The 20,064-nt window shown below is 37.1% G+C and overlaps 1 protein-coding gene across 3 annotated transcripts in view; it reads right to left on the bottom strand.

The window, feature by feature from the left end:
* Positions 1-20,064, bottom strand: part of Lingo2 (leucine rich repeat and Ig domain containing 2) — a 1,034,729-nt gene that overhangs the window by 843,814 nt on the left and 170,851 nt on the right. For all 3 annotated transcript variants that reach the window (XM_057791061.1, XM_057791059.1, XM_057791060.1), the window contains exon 2: positions 2,590-2,686. The gene's annotated coding sequence lies outside the window, so the exon portion shown is untranslated. The remainder of the gene's footprint in view (positions 1-2,589; positions 2,687-20,064) is intronic.

Below are 20,064 nucleotides of genomic sequence, written 5' to 3'. Positions count from 1 at the left end.
TCGTCATTGTACCAAGGGTCTGGTACTGGTACTAAAAGAAGATAAGCAGCTTTATCACTAGCTTAGAGTTAACAGGATAGGAAACAAACATATTTATTACAGAAAAAAAGACAAATGGAACAATATGTGGCCTTTATTATGGCAAATTCTATTCCTATAAAACAACTATTATTTAAATTAAGGCAAAACTATACATACTGTAGGGATGTAGAAATCTTTATTTAGGAACTTCTGTGCAAATTCAATAGTCATGAATTGAAATGTAATACAGTATCTGAAGCACATAGACAGTTTTATGAGTATTCTCAGAATGAATACAAGTAAAAACAGCTTTAGTAAAGCCCTAACTTCCCTTCCCATTATCCTCTGAAGTAAGACATTATCTATTAATATTGAAGTTGCTATCTTAGTATCTGCATTGCATTCATTGATTTTGTAAGATTTACTTCATCCACAGAAAAGGTGAAAACACATTGGAACTTGGGGGTGATTGTAAACTTTTCCTCTGGATTGCGCATTGAATGAGTTCACCCCACATACTGTGAATAACAAAGAATGGAAAAATGTAACCTTTGGGTGTAAGCATGATGTATATTTCCATAAAATTATTACTGATTATTACCAGAAGTGTTGTCAAATTCTGAAAGCATGGTTGTCTCCAAGAAGATTCTCAATAGATTCCCATGGGATAATGGTTGAATGACACACAGAGACACAGCGGCAGTCTAGTTAACAATCACTAGTGAATTCAGACGAATCACTTAGTTGGGCGCCATGAATTCATCTGAAAATATTTCAGGTAAGAAAGACAGACCAAGTAAATCCAACATTAGTGCTGAGTATGAAGAACAAAGAAATCTGTGCTCTTTTGTTTACAGATTAATGTTGTCAAATGTACTGATACTTCAAATGATTCAATCCTCAATCTAAAATTGCCTATCCAGGTAAGTAAGACATATTGTAGACTAATGTTGAATCTTAATTCACCAATTCTCTTTTTTTATTAATTAATTTATTTAATTATTAAAGATTTCTGCCTCTTCCCCGCCACCACCTCCCATTCCCTCCCCCTCCCCCAATCAAGTCTTCCTTCCTCCTCAGCCCAAAGAGCAAGCAGGTTTCTCTGCCCTGTGGGAGGTCCAAGGACCACCCACCTCATAAGCATCCCCCTGAATATTAACCTTCATCAGGCGATGAAAGAAGACAGAGACAGAGACCAACATTGGAGCACTGGACTGAAGTCTCACGATCCAAAGTAGGAGCAGAAGGAGAGTGAGCACGAGCAAGGAACTCAGGTCTGCGAGGGGTGCACCCACACACTGAGGCAATGGGGATGTTCTATCGGGAATTCACCAATTCTTGTTTTGTATTTCTTCAATCTTTCATCTTCAGTGGTAGAAAGACAATGAAGTCCTGACTATATTTTTGTAATGTTTACATCATAATGACATGGATAGGATTTCCTAGCTTGAGGCTTTGTAGTGTATTGGGAGAATGGCAGGTGCTTTGCATAGACTATCTCTTACTTCAGTGGAGTATTCTCAATACCTCATAACATAAATGAGCAAAGGAAATTGGAACATTTTAAGTTACTTTTTTTAGGCTGGAAACCAGTTATCCATAAAGGCTGGGTTAGAACTAGTTCCAGTAAACCTTATCCTTGGTCACAAATGGTCATTTGTGTAGAGAAAATCTATCAATTTTTTACTATAAAGCAAAGATGAATAAGAAAAATACCCCATATACTTTTCCAATATCACTTGTTTTTACAGCATCCAAATGTTCTGATGTATGTATCATCGAGACTGGTTGATGACTTGCAGAAATACTTCTTCAAGAATAATGATACATAAATAAATGAAAATCATATGTATTCCATTGAGATGACCAAAATATGGCACTTTTCTGAGTTACTCATTTAAACTCTAGGGTCTTAGCCAGGTGGTGGTGGCATACTTCTTTAATCCCAGCACTCAGGAGGCAGAAGCAGGTAGATCTCTTTGAATTCAAGGCTAGACTGGTCTAAAAAGTGAATTCCAGGGCAGGCTCCAAAGCTACACAGAGAAATTTTGCATCGAAAAAGCAAGAATCAAAAACAATAAATGCATATAATACATACATACATAAGTCAATCAATAATTAGATAAACTAACTATCTATCTAACTAACTTTAGGGTCTTATCTTAAATATAAGTTTTGCCTCCTCACCCATCACAGAGCTTAGTCATTCCTGACATCAACTATTAGGAAGATTATAGACAAGGTTTCCGTTTGCTCTGGATCTGATAAAACTTAACTTTGAGAATGGCTGTGTCTACAGCAGCTAACACAAATAATACACACACAGCTGAAACATATCATGAAGTGAGTTCTCTGACATGCCCTAGTCAATTTGAGGATACTTGCGAGGTAATTAACAGAATGAAAAAAAATCTTAAACTTATCCACTTAGTATTAGTCACCATTTTATTTCCTTATTGACCCCTAATGATAAAGTTGCCACAAATATTACACACAGAGACATGCACACACTGTGTGCTCTCCATTCTATTTTCCAAGGGCCAACATATTAGAATCATTTATTCTTACCGCAACGTGAAGTACTGTCAACAGAGATTCTTCAGCTTCATTCTGGGTACTTTACATATAAGGATTCTACATCTTGAAACCATCCTCAGTAGATATCCTAAAATGAAAAAAGAAAATGGTAACAAGGGAGAGGAAAAAAAACTTACTTTGTTCAAGAGTTTCTGGCTGTTTTGGATTAAACTCCAAAATAAAAATTCCATGTGTATTTCCAGACTGTAATTTCATGAGTCAAACTAATGTCCTGATCACCAATGACACTATTGTTTACATTTCCTTATAAATAATGTCATCATATTTGTTTTTGTGAACCAATATGTATTATTTTATAACCACTAGGAAAATGCTTAGGATGTAAGATAATTTTCACATCAAATTTTAGTTTAAAATTTAGTTTGGAACAAAATTTTCTATATACCAGGTATAACACATAGCTAATAAAGTATTAAAGAGATCAAATTATACTTTATAGCTACTGTTAGAATAACACATGCAGCTTAAATGTGTCATCATCTTCTTTTCCCCCTCCCCATGTTAGAAAATTCACCCAGATTTTAGGCCTGACAGACAAGGTCCCTACCAATAAGCAGCTTTCTCAGATCCTACCATTTCTTATTTCAAAAGATCTGGAGATGGCCTTCTAAAAGACAAATTGAAAACACCTAAAACTTCAATCAGAGAATCATGTAGGCTAACTGTTGATTTCACCTCTGCTTTCATTCCTCCAAATCCAATCTCTAAGTTCCCCCCCCCCTGAGTTCTCTAACAGACCACCTGCCCTACCCATCTCCAGGAATCATACAAAGGTCACCTCCAAATTCCCTCCCCACTTCTTTTATCTCGGCCCCCAACTCCAGCAGGCTTTTTTTTGGGAACCCACCAGCCAAGCCTGCCAGAGAAGCAATTAGGTAGCAAAGCATGCAGGCAAGCTTCAGATCTTCACTGTCCCTCCTCTCCTCCATACCCAAATCCCCACTCTTACCCTCAGCTCTGCAATAGAGCACCTGTTGTGGACTCTCCTTACTCTCCATCCAATTTTACACATATATGAAGGCCATCTAACTGAACTAAAAGAATGGAAGAGACAGAATCCCAACTCTTTCTTGTGTCAATAAAGGAAGCTTCCAGTACCTTAATTGGGTTACATCTAATTACTTTTTTGGCCAAGTGGGTCCCATGGGTCCTATAGCAACCCCCAAGCAACCAGGGTATTGGCAAGACTATAGGTTGCTCTCCAAACTGACACTAAGGCCCCATTGCTAATAACAACTCCTATGCAACTCATTGAACATAGAGAAATCAAGATGGGACCTACATGAAGCCTTCATCTCTATGCACTAGCATCTTTGGTACAGAAGGTACTATGTAAGGTATCAAAGGTAAAACATAAACACCAACTCAGCCATAAACACTTTGATCTATAATAGTTTCCTGTCTGAAAGATATGTTAGTACACTGGTGGCACAAACTTGTGGGAATAAGCAATCAATATCTGATTTTCCTGAAGGCCCCTCTATGAGATGGAACCTACACCCAATACTGTTTGGTTGACCAATATCCTGAGACTAGATAGCTCAGAGACCTAGGGTAAAAGCAATGACTACTGTTTTAAAAATTAAGACAAGCAAGAAAGAAAGCAGCAACAAAATGACTTCCCAGTAACATTCTACTAAATTCATGGATCAGCGCCTGCTCGGACATCATTAGAGAACCTACCCCTGCAGCAGATGGGAAACAAAAACCCACAGAGACCAGCAGTCATAGGTTACAGAGAGATATTGGAACACTCATCTCTAAAGGGAATGCCTCAGTCAAATCCCTCCCCTCTGGCATAAGGGACCCCATGAAAGAAAAGGTGGAAAGAGTATAAGAGAAAGAGTGGGTAGAGGATATCAAGAAAACAAGGACCTACAAATGAACACGACTCTTGCACATATGAACTCGCAGCATTCCCAGAGCCTGCGGGGCTTTGCACGAGTTGGGTCCTAGAGCCGAATGGAGAAGTGGACACATGGCCCCATCTCTAACCCAGAAGTCATCTCCAAATGATAAGCACATGCAAAAGGGAATCTGAGTGGGGAACAAACGGCTCTTAAGGATAGGCTGTATGAACAGCAGCAGCTAGCCAGAAGAAAGTGAACTCACCTGCATCTGTGGAGGGCCCCTCTCTTTTCATGTCATGTGAAGGATCTTCTGTTTTATTGTATCTTTTAAAAAATGTATATATAATATGTAAATATTATATATATATATTTATCTGAAAGGTTCGTTGCTTATATTTTTTGGCTTCTAGTCCAGCATTTTTATGAGATTCCTGTGTGTGCTAGAGTGTGTGTCTGTTTCTTACTCCTTCTCTTGGGCTCTTTTCCTTCTACTTGCTTGTTTTATCCGTTTATGATATGTTATTTTTGTTTTACCTTCTTATGATGTTCTATTTTAATATATTTTATTTTTATTATTATTCCATAGGGGCCTGTTTGTTTTCTAATGAAGGGCAGAAAGGGTGGATCTGGATTGGCAGGGAGGTGGGGCGGTACTGAGAGGAGTAGATGCAGCAGAAACCTTAATCAGGATATGTTATGTGCAAAAAGAAAAGAAAGCAAAGCCAAACCTCAAGTCTCACTAAAGGAAAGCAAAGACACAAAATCAGCTATAACACACATTCTAGCACTTCCACTTATTTTGTCAGTCAGCTAATAATTGTGAGAAATAAGTTATCCTATGGGTAAACCTTCTTGTTTCCATGCAGAGATACTATCTGTAAATTTACCAGGAATGATTCCTTGTTGCCCAATTTGTCAGTTTTTATTTTCATACTCTCTGTCAATATCAATCCAACTTTTTCTGTTTGTATGTCTCTTTGTCTCCTCCCCTTCCTCCTTTTGCCCTGCTGCACATACAAGCAAACTCAGATATACAAACATATCCAAACATAACCAAAATTAGTGTTCAAAATAACACAGTCATCATATGAAAGTCAGCGAAATTATTGTTATTCATCAACTAAGGGCTATAACTTTTAATTGCTAATTTAGCTTTACTAACACAGAAACTTCTGATAAATAATTAGATAAAGTCCTGATTGTGCAAACCACAGCAGTGAAATACTGAACACAATGTATTTCTATTTCTTCAGAAGAAACAAAACAAGATGAAAAGTTCTAATTTACCAGATAGCATAATCTTCACTAAAATTAAATGTAAAAACATAGCCCACAAGATCTATTAAATAATATTGACATATCAAATGCACTTGACAGATTAAACTTATTTACGGAATTTGAAAAAAACAAGGCGGGCTGAATTTCCCTTTCAGTAAATGCCTCTCAAGATCTCATGTTTTTTAAGCTGTCTTCAGCTTCGGTACCAACCTCCATATCCTGCTCTGAGACTGTGGCATTGAGATTCTGCACACCTCGCTTCTCCTTTGCCAGCTGGCATCCTCTTACGTTCCATATTAGGGAGCATAAAAGAGAGACTAAGTGGCAGCAGAAGGGACTGGGCTGATCTCCGGCTGCTTGTTGATGTCTGCAATCCTTTTACAGCCACACTTCGCCCGCAGAGCTGAGCTCAGTTTGCATACAGACTTTTTTTTTTTTTATTCTTTTTTACTTAAAATTTCCAACTGCTCCCCGTTTCCCATTTCCCTCCCCCTCCTCCCACACATTGCCCCCTCCCCCCACTCCCCTCCCCCATCCCCACTCCTCTTCTCCTCCCCCCAGTCCATTCCCACTCCCTCTCGATACTGAAGAGCAGTCCAAATTCCCTGCTCTACAGGAAGACCAAGGTCCTCCCACTTCCATCCAGGCCCAGGAAGGTGAGCATCCAAACAGGCTAAGCTCCCACAAAGCCAGTTCATGTATTAGGATCGAAACCTAGTGCCATTGTCCTTGGCTTCTCATCAGCCTTCATTGTCCGCCATGTTCAGAGAGTCCGGTTTCAACCCATGCTTATTCAGTCCCAGTCCAGCTGGCCTTGAAGAGCTCCCAACAGATCATTTCCACTGTCACAGTGGGTGGGTGCACCCCTCGTGGTCCTGATTTCCTTGCTCATATTCTCCCTCCTTCTGCTCCTCATTTGGACCTTAAGAGCTCAGACGGTTGATCCAAATTGGGTCTCTGTCTCTCTCTCGATCCATCGCCAGATGAAAGGCCGTCAGAACTTGCTCTATCAAAAATGTCCTATAGGTCTTTGTGACCCATCCTGGTTTTTCCTGGGGGCCCAACTCTTGGAGTGAGGCCATGACTGGCTGCATGATATCATCTCCAATAACTAGGTACCAGAGTTCTAAAGGGTCCCTCTTTCAAGTCTCCAGGTCTCAGTCATTCTCAGTCCACACAGGAGAAGGGCTTCCCCATTCTGCCATTGCTATATAATCTCAGAGGCATGGTTTCCTTTTCAGTTCTCTGGCTGCACTAAAGACATGCTTTATATTAATATATAATATATATTATATTAGTATATAATTATATTAATATTCAGTAAAATAGCATGTCTCATTTCATTTTTCCCTGATGGAACCCTTTAAAGTATCTGTTCTCAATCTTGAGTTTGAGGACAGGAAGGCTAGGATAGGGCAAAGGAAGAATCTGATACATTTTATATACTTCTTCATTAATTTTATTGTTATAATCTCCAGGAGACCCAATGAAACAGATGGATATTTATAATTAGTTCATTAATATATGAGTGAACATTTTTTTGCATCCTTGCAATGTGTGTTCACTTTTTATATATTATTCCATTCATTATTAATAAAGTTTGAGAATGTAGAGTACATCAGGCCCATTTAATGGGTAGAGGACTGAAATTAAAGTTAAATTGCATGTCATATGGTAAATATGGAGCCTCTCATATGCAAGATGAGCTATTTATTTTCTGATTCCTGTGGAGGGATGTTCTTTTCTCTCTTTCTCCCGGGTGTCAAGCTGCTTCATGCTATGGAATATTCTGTTATTGTTTTCAATAATCTGTGATGTGTTTTTTAAGGCTGTAGAACATTCATTCCACTCCAACATTCTCTTCTTAAATGCATACACCTCAGAGAATTGTGAGAATAGCAGGGAATAGGGAGGGTCGCAATGTGGGAAGGAAAACAATGAAGCCAAAAACCCACTGGACCTTACTTTTGGGTTTCAAATAACAGAATTGGTGTTTATCTCAATATTTTTGTAACTGAGGGTATATGCCTGAAAAGCAAAATCAGTGTTTTATTCACAACCTTATCTCTTTCCAGCTAATTGTTGTTATTGCTTTTAGTTTCTCCACATATGAAACAAACCTATTGATGTCATGATACACAATTTATAATATGGTTGCAATCATGCATGACACCTAGCGAGGACATCAATATAACCATAACTTTATTGTTAGACCACAACGATGTATGTGTAGGGGACACATTACTAGAAGTGTCCCAGGAGGTGGATAATAAGTAGAGTTTTAAGGGAGTGTGAAGAATGAAGATTAGAGAAACACTCCTACTATGAATGTGCAATGGGGAATGCTGGGAACAAACGAATGTAAACAGAAAATGGGGCAGGGAGATGGAAGACAGGAAGTTGGGAGAAAGGTTCAGCCAAGACTCAGTATTTATGGAAATACCACCAAAAAACCTCTCACATTGTTTCAATGCAGAAATATAAAAAATAATATCTAAAAATATAATCATTGACTAAAAGTGTAGGGAGAATAATTCTTGTTTTCTATACTTTGGAAGAGGTTTTGTGGTAATGAAAAATAAATGAACAAATTCTCAATATAACTACTACATGACTACATCTTTAAGGTCAGAAAACACAGCATAAGAATACATGCACATGTGCACAGTTTCTCCATCTTAAAGATCTGCTTCATAGGCTGTTTGCCAGTGAAGGGAGAATAATAGAATAATACAGCCTCTAGGGAGCAGAAAGCTTTTCATTCTTCCATACTTTCTCTCTCATAACTCTTTTTCCCATCAATAGAATTCAGGTCTTAGAATGGGAGTTCAGAAAGAGGACATAATGGTAAATTATTTCCCCAGTTCTAAGTTTGCCATGGAGTTTAAGTCTGGGGGTGTACAAAAGCTTGAAATTATATTAAATGGTCAAAGCAAAATCCCATGTGAAACACTACAACTTCAGGATGGCCATTCTAAATTTATAGAAATTTGTTGAGGTGTATTAATTAATCTGTAATTAATCAGACTATGGTTCTGAATAATTTTGGAGTATGGTATTTATTTTATTTGCAATATTTTATTTAAATAATAAAGAATTAAATTTGAGAGACTTTTTGTTTAAAGAAGAAACTGCTCTAAGGTGTTGTGACATTCTACACAACTGGTAGGAACAGATGGGTGTTAGCCTTTTTAGACCACTCAGACCCAGCTGAACTGTCAGACGAGTACAGCTGCATAAGCCCAAAGGAGAGATTAGCAGATGTGCTGAAGAGTTGAGCCCAATGTGCTCACCCCAGAATGAGAAACAAGGGAGTGGGGTTCAGGTCACTGAGCTTTGGCCTAGTTTGCTACGCCACAATAAGCTGCAAATAGTTGGCTCAAATTCACCTTCTTTAAAGATGAAAATAAAAACTGTAGGTAAAAACACATATGTATGCCAGTGGTTAGAAAGGAATAAACACCCAGAATATACTAGTATAACAGTTTTCTCCAGTATCCCCATGAAGTAATTTATAGTTAGTCATAAAGATGACATTTGACAAAGTGAGTCACTATATAGGAGTTTGCAACTACAGGATCTGAGTGTGGTTTGAGACTACTAAATCTTTTCATGATCCTCAAGTAATGAACCTGGATGTGGAGACACAGGAAGCTGGATGACATCAGCTCTCAAAGTCTTGGGAAATATGTTCCACAACTCTTCAGAATTATGGGAGTAAAGACCATCAATATATTTAACTTATAGTAATTAATTTTATCATATATGGAATGCAGAATTAGAAACTTAGGATATTTCATTATGTATCAATAAGTTATTATTTAAACATTAAGTAATTCTAAAATAGCCATGACAGGAATATTTTCAAACTTAATACTCTTAAACTTTCCAAATTTGGGAAAAGTTTAGAAACACATATGTAATCTAAATTTCAAATATACGATTCAAAATATTTGAATATTTATTTACTTACAAACTCATAATATTTATATATGTTTTGAGAATAATGTTAAATTTCTTGGTGATAATACTTAAAAATCAATGTACTTTGTTATAAAAAATAAAAAAGCCACAAATTCACAATATGGAAAATCTATTACTGACATATTTTATGGATGATAAAACAAACATTTTTCAAAACAGAAAATCTGGTGAAGAGTTTGGCACTGCTCTACACTGTTTTGTGAATTCTGCTAAAGTCATACCTAATAGAAGACATACGCCGTCATATGCATTTATTCAGTCTATGTGGTATGTGTATGCTTCTTTGGTGGGAGCATATGAAGAAAAATTCAGGTTGATACAGACATGCCAAAGACAGAGACTTCTCCATGTGTGTTTTAGTTGTTGTATTTAGTTTGATTGTATAATGACCTTCCAGAATTATTTGTTTCTAAAAGTTTAATTGCATTGTTAGGCATCAAACCACAATGAACAACTTGTAGACTGCTTTGTTAAATTTCCCCTGGTCTTGTTATTGAATCTTGTACAAATGCAAACTTAGTCATCAAACACTAGCCATCTGGATGATATTGCCATATGATAACAATGTACAGTGTCAAAAATATTAAATATGAACTACCCAAATGCCAATAACATCATCAAATATCATCAGAAATGTGTTTCTTTTAAATATAACATCAAAGATATAATAGAACCCCAAAGACTTTCATGATTCTGGTGTATGTTTAAATATTAACCTAAATAACTAATAAAAATTAGAAAAAACTTACTTTCCTTGGTTCTGTATCTTCAAAGATAAAGATTCCAAAACTTTTACATGAATACTAGTCTTATTTTATATTAAAGCTTAACTGTGACAAAGTCTTCATTTCAGATTGCAATTCAATCACACAAGTTTTTTTTTTTTTTGACACATGACACCAGCCTCCTTCAGTTTATAGTCAAAGTGCTTCATGCCTACTTCACATTTCATCACAAAGAATATTAAGATTTCCACAAGGACAAGCTGTAAAGTCATCTCTCCTACTTCACCAAGGACACCACTAACAGAACTGCATGTTCTGTTCATTCACTTCAAATGAATAATGGTGAATAACACAGTGACTTGTTAGTTTGTCACTCCCAACTTGAAAGAAACATTTGTTAGAAAAATGGATCTTTCACCCTTATACTGTGGGAGAAATATTCAATAGAACTCAAATGTAAATGGTATCATTTTCCTTTGAAAATATTCTCACCTAGGAGACCTTCAAATAACTATGGGAGCCTCATGATGTGAGGAGTAGGGTTTTGAGAACAAATCACAAATAATGGACTAATGCAGCAATCAGAGTGGGCAAAATGTTTTCAGTAGTTTAAAAACAGGCAGTCTTCTGCAGATGAAGGTTCAGATAAGCCTTCCCACTCTCAGTAACATCACTATATATAGCAAGTTATAATAGGTTTATGCTAAGATAAGAATAACAACAGCTAGGCTAAAGGAAAGACTTGTTCATCTGTGACCTATAACTTCCTTTAATTTGTATATGGCAACCCTACTCCTAAGGTTATGGGGACTGTTGACTAACCATGTCAGGAACTAAGTAGTTGGCTCAGAGAATTGACACAGGAGAGACAAAGGAGAGAAAATTACTAAAGACAGTGGCCAGGAAGGTCACAGAAGACACAACAAATAACAAACAACAGTTTGAAGCAAGGAGAGATTAATAAAAAATATGGAAAGAAGAAAAAATGAAAGGAGGAAGACAGAAGGCACAGAAAGTTAATGAGTCAAATGAGACAGACAGAGGCAGAGAGAGAGTGAGAAATAAAATGGATAAGGGACACAAAGCCAGTGGAGACAACCAGAGGAGCTAAAAAAGCAGTATCAGACAGCAAGACAAAGACTGAGTAAGAGAATAAGTAAACACCTTTGCTTTGAAATGGTTTTCACATGATTATGAATTCCAAGATCATTAGGTCTTTTGTGGTGTAGTTTGGATAGATGTGTATATGTGCTTCTAGGCAGGACATGAACTGTTTGCCCGTCTACCTACCGACAACGAAAAGCAACAGTGCTTGTTGATGAAGGGAGCAATGGAAGTCCTGCAGAGGAAGAAAGCGGGCTTGATGGCCTGTAACCAGAATGGTTTGGTGTATTGTAGCAGGAGTTGGTCTTGGTCATCATGCCTGCTCATAAGAATGTAACAGTCATTGTCATTGATTTTATTTTGCCCCTTATCACTCAAACTGGACTTATGAAAAATTCAATGCAACTCTCTCTAAGAATACATAATTTCTTGTAATTGACATATATAAGGTATGTACTTTTTCCAATATGAATTACTAATCATTCTCTGCATTATAGTAGTTATGTCTAAATTGTACTACATGCATACCTGGTGTCTGTAGATATAAGAAGGGATTGAATCTACTAGAACTGGAATAGCAAATGGGTTCAAGCTACCCTTTGTGTGCTAGGAATCAAACCCAGGTCCTTTGCAAGAATACTGAGTATTCTTGACTGCAGAGCTATCTCTCCAGTACCTATGTCTAGATCTTTAAATGAAGACTTAGTAAAGCTCTATTTTGCATTTAAAAATAAAATTGCAAGCTCATGTCTCTCAGTATTTACATTTTTATTATTAGATATAAGAAAAGACATCAAATAATGTCCACCATTAGTAAAATATTTAAAAAGCTCAATTAAAAATGATGAACCTACTATGTCATACAATCGCCAGTATGCCACTTCCTGTGTTCCTGTAGAATGATGTGAATGGGTGACTGATGAATACATTAGATTTTAAGAGAGTATATCATATGTAAATTGAGTTTTAGAGTATTTTGGAAACAAAAACAAGCTCAGCTAGGGGAACAGCACAAGCTCCAGGAGGCTTGTACATCACTGGGAAGAAAAGTGGGAATCTGAGCTGCATGGAGAGGAATCTTCATGCTGGCTGCTGCAATGCAGAACGAGAAGACAAGATGTGTCTTCTCTAATTCCAGTAACTTTCCAATCCCATAACCAAGAATTGCTATTTATTAAAGTGATAGGCTATTGTAATTACAGCAATGCTAATTCTGTATGTAGGAAGTGAAGCAGGAGTCTCTGGGTATTCTCAAAGGCATGTGACTAATGTCTGTGAACCAGAAGAGGACATGTACAGGCCAGAGAGTCAGTCCTATGAAGTGCTGTCTCTGCCGTGGACACCTTCCCTTATCCCATACTCTTTTTCTGTATACCTGCCTTTTCCCAACTTTATGTGTTTCCACATTATAAAAATTCTGACATTTTGACAATAAAATACATTTTAACAAACTCATTTGATCACAGAAACGTGGCGACGTTGTCTCAGGTGTTCCCTTCTGAAGACAGAGCTTGTGAGATGATGACTTTGCTGACGTTGCTACCTAACACTATGACTCCAGGATTCTGTGATTTCAGGCAGAAGGGCTGTGGAATATAGCAACAGAAGTGATAGAATGGGGAATTGTCTCTAAAATAGTGCCACATGCCTATAATCCAGGTGTTTGGACTGAGTATTCAGGAGCACTGTAGTTGAATAGCACAGAGAAGGGCCTGTGACTTGGCCTCAATATAATAAGCTCAGTGTTCACTTTGTATGTAAAACAGCCCTTGGAGCAGTTACATAAGGACCACTTCATTTTAGGTCAATGAGCCTGAGGGAAAAATTTCACCTGAAAAGATCAAAAAAGTAGAGGGAAATGATAGGCGCTAGATATCAGCTCCCCAGGCAATTCAGTGCCACGCTGCAAACGTGCAAACTCACACGTGTGAAATCTGGCAGAAGTAGGAAGGTTTGCTTTGGAGGAGAACCAGAACAAAAATCCAATGCCTGGTATAAACATTAAGAGTTTATTTCATGGCTATATCCATCCTTTCGGTTCATCGTCCCCCAGATTCCCCTAAATGTTATGAGTCTGGTTTGCCTGTCATCTGTCCCTTTCAGGTGAGGTTTTGCAGGGCCAGGTGGCAGTAATAAAATCCACACATAAGGCTCTCTCTACCCTCAATCTGGGGATATAAACTTTCTGTTCATATACGAGCAGTTGTTTCAGGTTTTAAGATCAGAAACATGACCTTTTTAATGTTTTGATTTTTTAAACAATCTTTTCTCATTTTGCATACTATTTTTTTGTTTTTTAAACATCTTTTTTTGTGAGGAAACTCAGATGATTATCAAAAAGTTAGTTATATGAAGATAAATGCGAGTGAAATATTTTAATATTTTGTAGAAAATAAATCCCACAAGCATTATATTCCAGACTACTACTCACGGCTAATAATCATTTCTAAGCAGTCTTATCCTGTGGATCCTGCCTACAGGAAAACTATGAGGTTAGTATTATTATCATTTCAATTTTGTTAATGAAAAACTCAAAGTAATTAGATACATTTTCTCAAGTCACATAGCTTTTAAATGCTGAGCCATATGATCATATTTCTATTACTCTATTCCATAATCCAAATATTTTATCATGCTACCCATTAGTACTTAATTGTGATGCCATGCAGCCAGAGAAGCAGTATGAGTCCAGTTCTTACAGACAACAAACTATCTGTGCTCATGTAACATCATGGGTAGAGGAGTCAGATTCAGCCTCCTCTGAGGCTCTAGAGAACAGCCCAAGCATCAGCCTTGCCCTGATGAGACCTCTTGGAGGATGACATAACAAATGTGAGCACACATACAGCAGTAGATTTCACAACTTCAGTTAGGAAGCCAGGCAACATCTATAACTAACAGAGGTTCAGCTAGAGTTACATTACACCCCACTCAAGCTACCCAACTGAACCTCTCTTCATAGACCCATCTCTTCTGGTTCCATTAGCTCAACACCACATTCATCTGAGTATCAAGCTTTCAATATTTGAACCCTTGAAGAATAAAGATCCCCAAACCACAGGAGAAATTTCGTGACCATTTTGTAAGTCTTGAGTAATGAAGAAATTCTCAACTTGACAAGTATTAATTACAGGTATTCTGTGAGCTAGAGATATGTATAAACCTTATAGTGATATGTGTACACAAATATGAGAGTCCATTTAAAGGGGTAATAAAGATCTATTAGGATACACTCACAGAAACACAACAAAGTAAATGGTCTCCGTGGTCCTCCATTGTACTTATGTGTGAATGGAACCAGTATGTGATCTCTGACCAGAGAGAGAGAGAGAGAGAGAGAGAGAGAGAGAGAGAGAGAGAGAGAGATTGCCCCTCTTTCCTTTTAAGAAGTCATGTCTGCAGATGAGAAGCACCTCTTCTACAGGGCCAGAGAGCCCAAGGTCAAGGGCAGAGTGAATACCTGCTACAGATATGGAATTCCATGGATGCTAGTTCAGTTACAGGAAGTCCAGGCAGTGTCTAACGTTGACTCTGCTATGATGAATCAAGGTGTTATGAATAAAAAAATCCAACAAATTATCGATAAGAGAACAATAAGTAAGTTCAGGCAATGAAAGCCAAGGAGCCTTGAGGGACAAAATTAAGAATTTTCTAGAACGATCTCATGAAGTACCAGATAAAACCCTGAAGTTCCTTTCTAATATTTCCAGAGTCTATGCTGAATGAAGAAAACATTTACACTAATTTGAAATAATAAGATACATGGCTCCCTAGAAAGTGGCATCTTACTTCTGTTCAGTAAAATAAGGAACCTTAACATACTGTTTGTACTCTAATTTTAAGAAAAATTAGTCCTGAGGGGGTGTACTGCAAAGGACAAGCAGATAGAGAACAAGAAAGAGGAGGAGGGAGGAAAGGAAGAGGATAAAGAGTAGGAGGAAGAAGAAATAATCATCTCAGAAAGAATGAGAGGAAGCATATTTTCCCATTAACAGTGATATCCAAGGGGAAAAAAAAAACAACCAAGAGGTTGTTAAGAGGTCCATGACTATGCTCATAGTAATCAGTTCCTGAAGGGGAAATCAGAAGCAATGCTTAAGGGGGAAAAGTGGGGTCTAGTGGCAGCCAAAGCTTAGCCCAAGAGTCAGAAGCCTCAGCGGTGGCACCTGATGAAGTTGGCAGCTACCATCATCTGAAATCCATGGCTAGAGCACCTGCCCATCATACTAGCCATCCCTTGCTCATACTTCTCACTCTTCTCCTGACTCATTTACCCAGCCCGCCAGCCCGTGGATTCTCACCATGTCATCAAGGTTTGCTGGACTCACGCAACTGCGAAAAACGCTGAGATGACTATGTGATCCAAACCACTGAGATGGAGATCAAAGAGAAAAACACCAACAGCAACCAGTCCACTATTAGAAAATAATAAGTAAACAGACTTTGAGTACATTAGGGCCTGTCTTTTGTCTTTCTTGAAGAATACAGTAGATAAAAGCCCCGGAGAAGACACAAACTGAATTGAGAGTTAAGATGGGGTGAGGTCTGGGTACATTTGAATAGCCCAGTACTGTCATCAGATGGGAACAGAAGGACAGGAGTAATTCAAGAGTGGAGGAGAAATAAATAAGGAAAATGAGCAAGGTTAAGATAAGAAAAGCATATGCCTGAAGTTGAAGTAAAAAAATGGCTGAAAATCAAAGAATTAAAATTTTTAATCTTTCATTTCCATGTTCTCACCTAGCCATTTCTTTTTCTCTCATGCCCTTAACTCCACCCCCATTCTCAATGATGATTTCAAAGATTCAGAGTTAGTCTGCTCTGGCCATCCATTTCTAATTGTGAATAGCAATAAAATTTCTGTGACTCTGCTCCAGGAGTTCTTGCCTTACAGCAATTCTCAAGACCCAGAAGAAAGAATAAATGCCAACTAGACATAGTGAAACATAAAAGATGTTTGGTATGTTAAGAGTTCACACTTTAATATATACCAAGCTGTAAAAGCGGAAGTTATGTGTGGGCAATAACCATGTGGGTAAATAGAGTGTACCTCTCAAAGATCATAAAAGAAATCTTTCTCCTAGGATAGTGTTTGGTGCTAAATTCTGTTTGTAACAATTGCATTCTAAAACTTCAATGCTGATATTACAGTTTTAAGCATAAATACATAGTTTTTTTGTAGTATCCAGGCTAAAAAAAATAGCAGGTGTTTTCTCACATTGCATACACACAATTTATACATTAGTGAAACAATTTGCTCTCCATAGACCTTGATTAAAAGCAAATATACTTTTCATTATAAATGAGAAAATCTTAGAACTAGACTAAATGCTCAATAGAGTGGCTAGACTAGATTATTGAAACTTCATCACTTAGGTATTTATATTGCCATGATTGTATATGCAGGCGTGTATGTATGTTTTATATACGCATTTGAGAAAAAGGGAGGCAACAAGAAAGAGTAATGGTGAGGTAAGAAAAGGAAGGAGAGAAAGAGATAAAGTGAGAGGGACACCCCCAAATTTTAGCTGTGCTAATTTGTGAGTGATGGAGATCACAAGGGTAATTATCTTTTAAAAATAGTTTTACGTTATTTAATTTTGTACTGTCTGCATGTATTACATTGCTAAATAAAAAAATGTTTACAAAAATATTTGTGTCGCTATGTCTTCTAAATAGTTCCAAGAATATCACATCTGTATTCAGTATTCTAGAGACATTTTTATGTAAAATAAGGGTTGCTGAATTATCAAAACAGTCCATATTTTTAGAAATGTTGAATAATTGGACTGAATTAAGGCATTAGTTAATGCCTTAGCACACCTTCATTTAATATTCACTAAGTGCCAATCATTACCAGTCTCCAGGTTCGTCGAGGCAGATGAACCAGTATTCTGTTTTTAAGGAATGGCAAATACTGAGATCAGAATATGTGACAAAAAGAGAATGGTCACTTAGATCTTTGCCTTGGTAGTATTCAGACACTGCTAATAGTGCAAGTCTAAATTCAACTGTCAGGTTTAAGAGAATCTGGTAATTATTAATTCTCTAGAAGGCAATACATGCTAACAAGCATACAGCCTGGAGCCTTTGTCCAGTCTGTTGAAGAATGGACCAAAGCATCTCCCAGTGCCCCAGGGTGTGTCCCCTTGCTCACACCCAGTTTGGGGCACACTGCCCTGGATTCCTAGCTCCCAGCAGATGAAGAAGGATCTGAGGCTCCCCTTAACTCCTGCTATGATTAGTAATTTATATATTTGTGAAATATTTGGTTGAGGACTTTATAGCCATGTAAAGTAATCCATAAAAGATAGCCTGATTATATTTTTGCATGTTTATTAAAAAGGAATAAGTGGATCAAGGAAATCACCTGTATTATTTCCGTTGGGCTCAGGAGAAGATAAGATACATGTTTAAATCACAATTTATAATCCCAGAGCCTCTTCTAATCCCAGGGGCTATTTATCATATCAGAGCTAAATATAGGCAACAGAGAAAACAGGCTTTCTGTAATGAAAAGTCTGGAAGTCGGAGCTATAAACAACAACAAAGAAAACTCTCTGCTATTTATCCAGACTCTAGCCATCATTCCAGGTGGAGAAATCAATGACAGCATGAAAATCATCCCCACAACCTCAAGAGATACTTTGTTCTCTGTTGCTTTGCTTTCCTATACAGTGCTCTTACTCCAGATCAATCTCTCTCTCCGGGGAGTGCTAATAGGCTAACAGCGAGAGAAGTCTGTTTGTTCTATAAACCAGCAGGATCAAAGCAGGAGCTGGGGAAGACTTAATACTACTTCTGACTTTCTCCAAAAGAGCTGCTCTCCCTACCATCACTTTTGACGCTACTTTGGAGTCTCTTTTCCAAGCTCATTAGGATGGTGACATACTTTAAGGGAAAAAATAGAGTTCATTAGAGAAAAGACTTCCTCTAAATCTATTTAGTTCAAGAGATGGGCAGACAGCTTATTAAACACAGGGTGATGATACTGTGGAAGCTGTTTATGTAAAAATGTGCCTTTTATAATGTCAGTTTCCTCAAACTGCAAGTTGATATTTACTAAGTAGCCTGCCCTTTCCCCTAAATTTTACCTGTACCACAAGTCTCTTCTCCAGAAAATCTCAAACTGGCATTTTCCTAGAAAGGATAATCGCTCTAGAAAAATTAGGAATAAGGAAATTGCTCATAGGAAACAGGAGAAACAAAAACTTCCTCTTGCAAATATGGGAGAAAAAATTACATTACACAAATATTTCATATTAAAAGATTTTATGAAGCATCATTTGAGGATAACACTCTAAAATACTAGGGACGTTTTAGTGTGCAGATACAAAGCATTTGATTTTCTTTTGTTTGATCAATGACCTAGCAATATATAGCTGTTGAGTAGCGTATCAGACACTGAGGCTCAAGATACTGATGAAAGAAATTGATGAATTTCCCGTTGTTAGTGACAACATGTTAGATTTGTGTGACAGTAGCTGCCAGGAGCTGTGCTGCTTACTGCACATCTGCAATGTCACATGATTTTCACCAGACCTCGTTAAGAGGGATCATTATCACTTTTATCCATATAAAGAAAACAGAGATATTGCATAACTGGACCAGGAGACAAAAGGTTGTGTGATTAAGTCTGCATTACTCCACGGTCTACAAGCATGTCTCAGATTTTCAGAGGGAACATTGTGGCTCAAAAATATTTCTATGTTCTTTAGAAATAATACATTAATCTAGCATCTAGAGAAAAACTTCTAGTACAGTTGCTAGACATTCACCTGTCACTAACATTTATAAAAAATTGTACAATTTTTAGAAATTAAACTAAGACAATTAAATCATTGCATTAGATTTAAATTACCATTTATGTATAAAATAGTTAAGAGTAGTGGGGTTTGCCTGAGCCTAATAATGATAAGTTCTTTTCAGATTTTACTTGAAAATGACAGTAGTCAAAATAAAATATTCAAAAATAAAGAGACTTTGCTTCTGATAAAAGGAAAATGAATAATAAATTTATAAATAAAAGGTATATTGAGTACTCTTGATAAAAATGCAAAAATATTAACATTAATAACAATTAATGAAATTGAGAACACTAACTACTTTGGTGACCTTTCTTTTCGAGCAGTCTGACAATGGGATTTTACTATGAGAAAATACCTAGAGGACAGAAAATTTCAGATCACAATTCAGTGAAAAGGCCCTGCATTCTCATCCCTGCTACTGGAAGTCTTGGCAATCAGAATTCATGTTCAGAATATGATTTGGTGGTGATATAAGCTCTACAAATGGGATTACTTTATTATTACTACTATATTATTTATCCCCCCAATTTTAAAATGTTACTTAAAGGGAGTTAAGTAATGAAGAATAAACATATAAATTGCCCTGTTTAGCTAGCTGAATTAATTAAGGAGCAAAACTCTCTCAAATACTTCAGGACCCATTTTATTAATTTTTCATCTGAAAATAGCTTCAACATTTACAAAATTTTCATGCAA

This window comes from Chionomys nivalis, chromosome 16 (assembly GCF_950005125.1).
Source record: "Chionomys nivalis chromosome 16, mChiNiv1.1, whole genome shotgun sequence".
Lineage (NCBI taxonomy): Eukaryota > Metazoa > Chordata > Mammalia > Rodentia > Cricetidae > Chionomys > Chionomys nivalis.
Note: the sequence above shows the minus strand (reverse complement) of the source record. Positions and strands in the feature narration are given on the sequence as shown.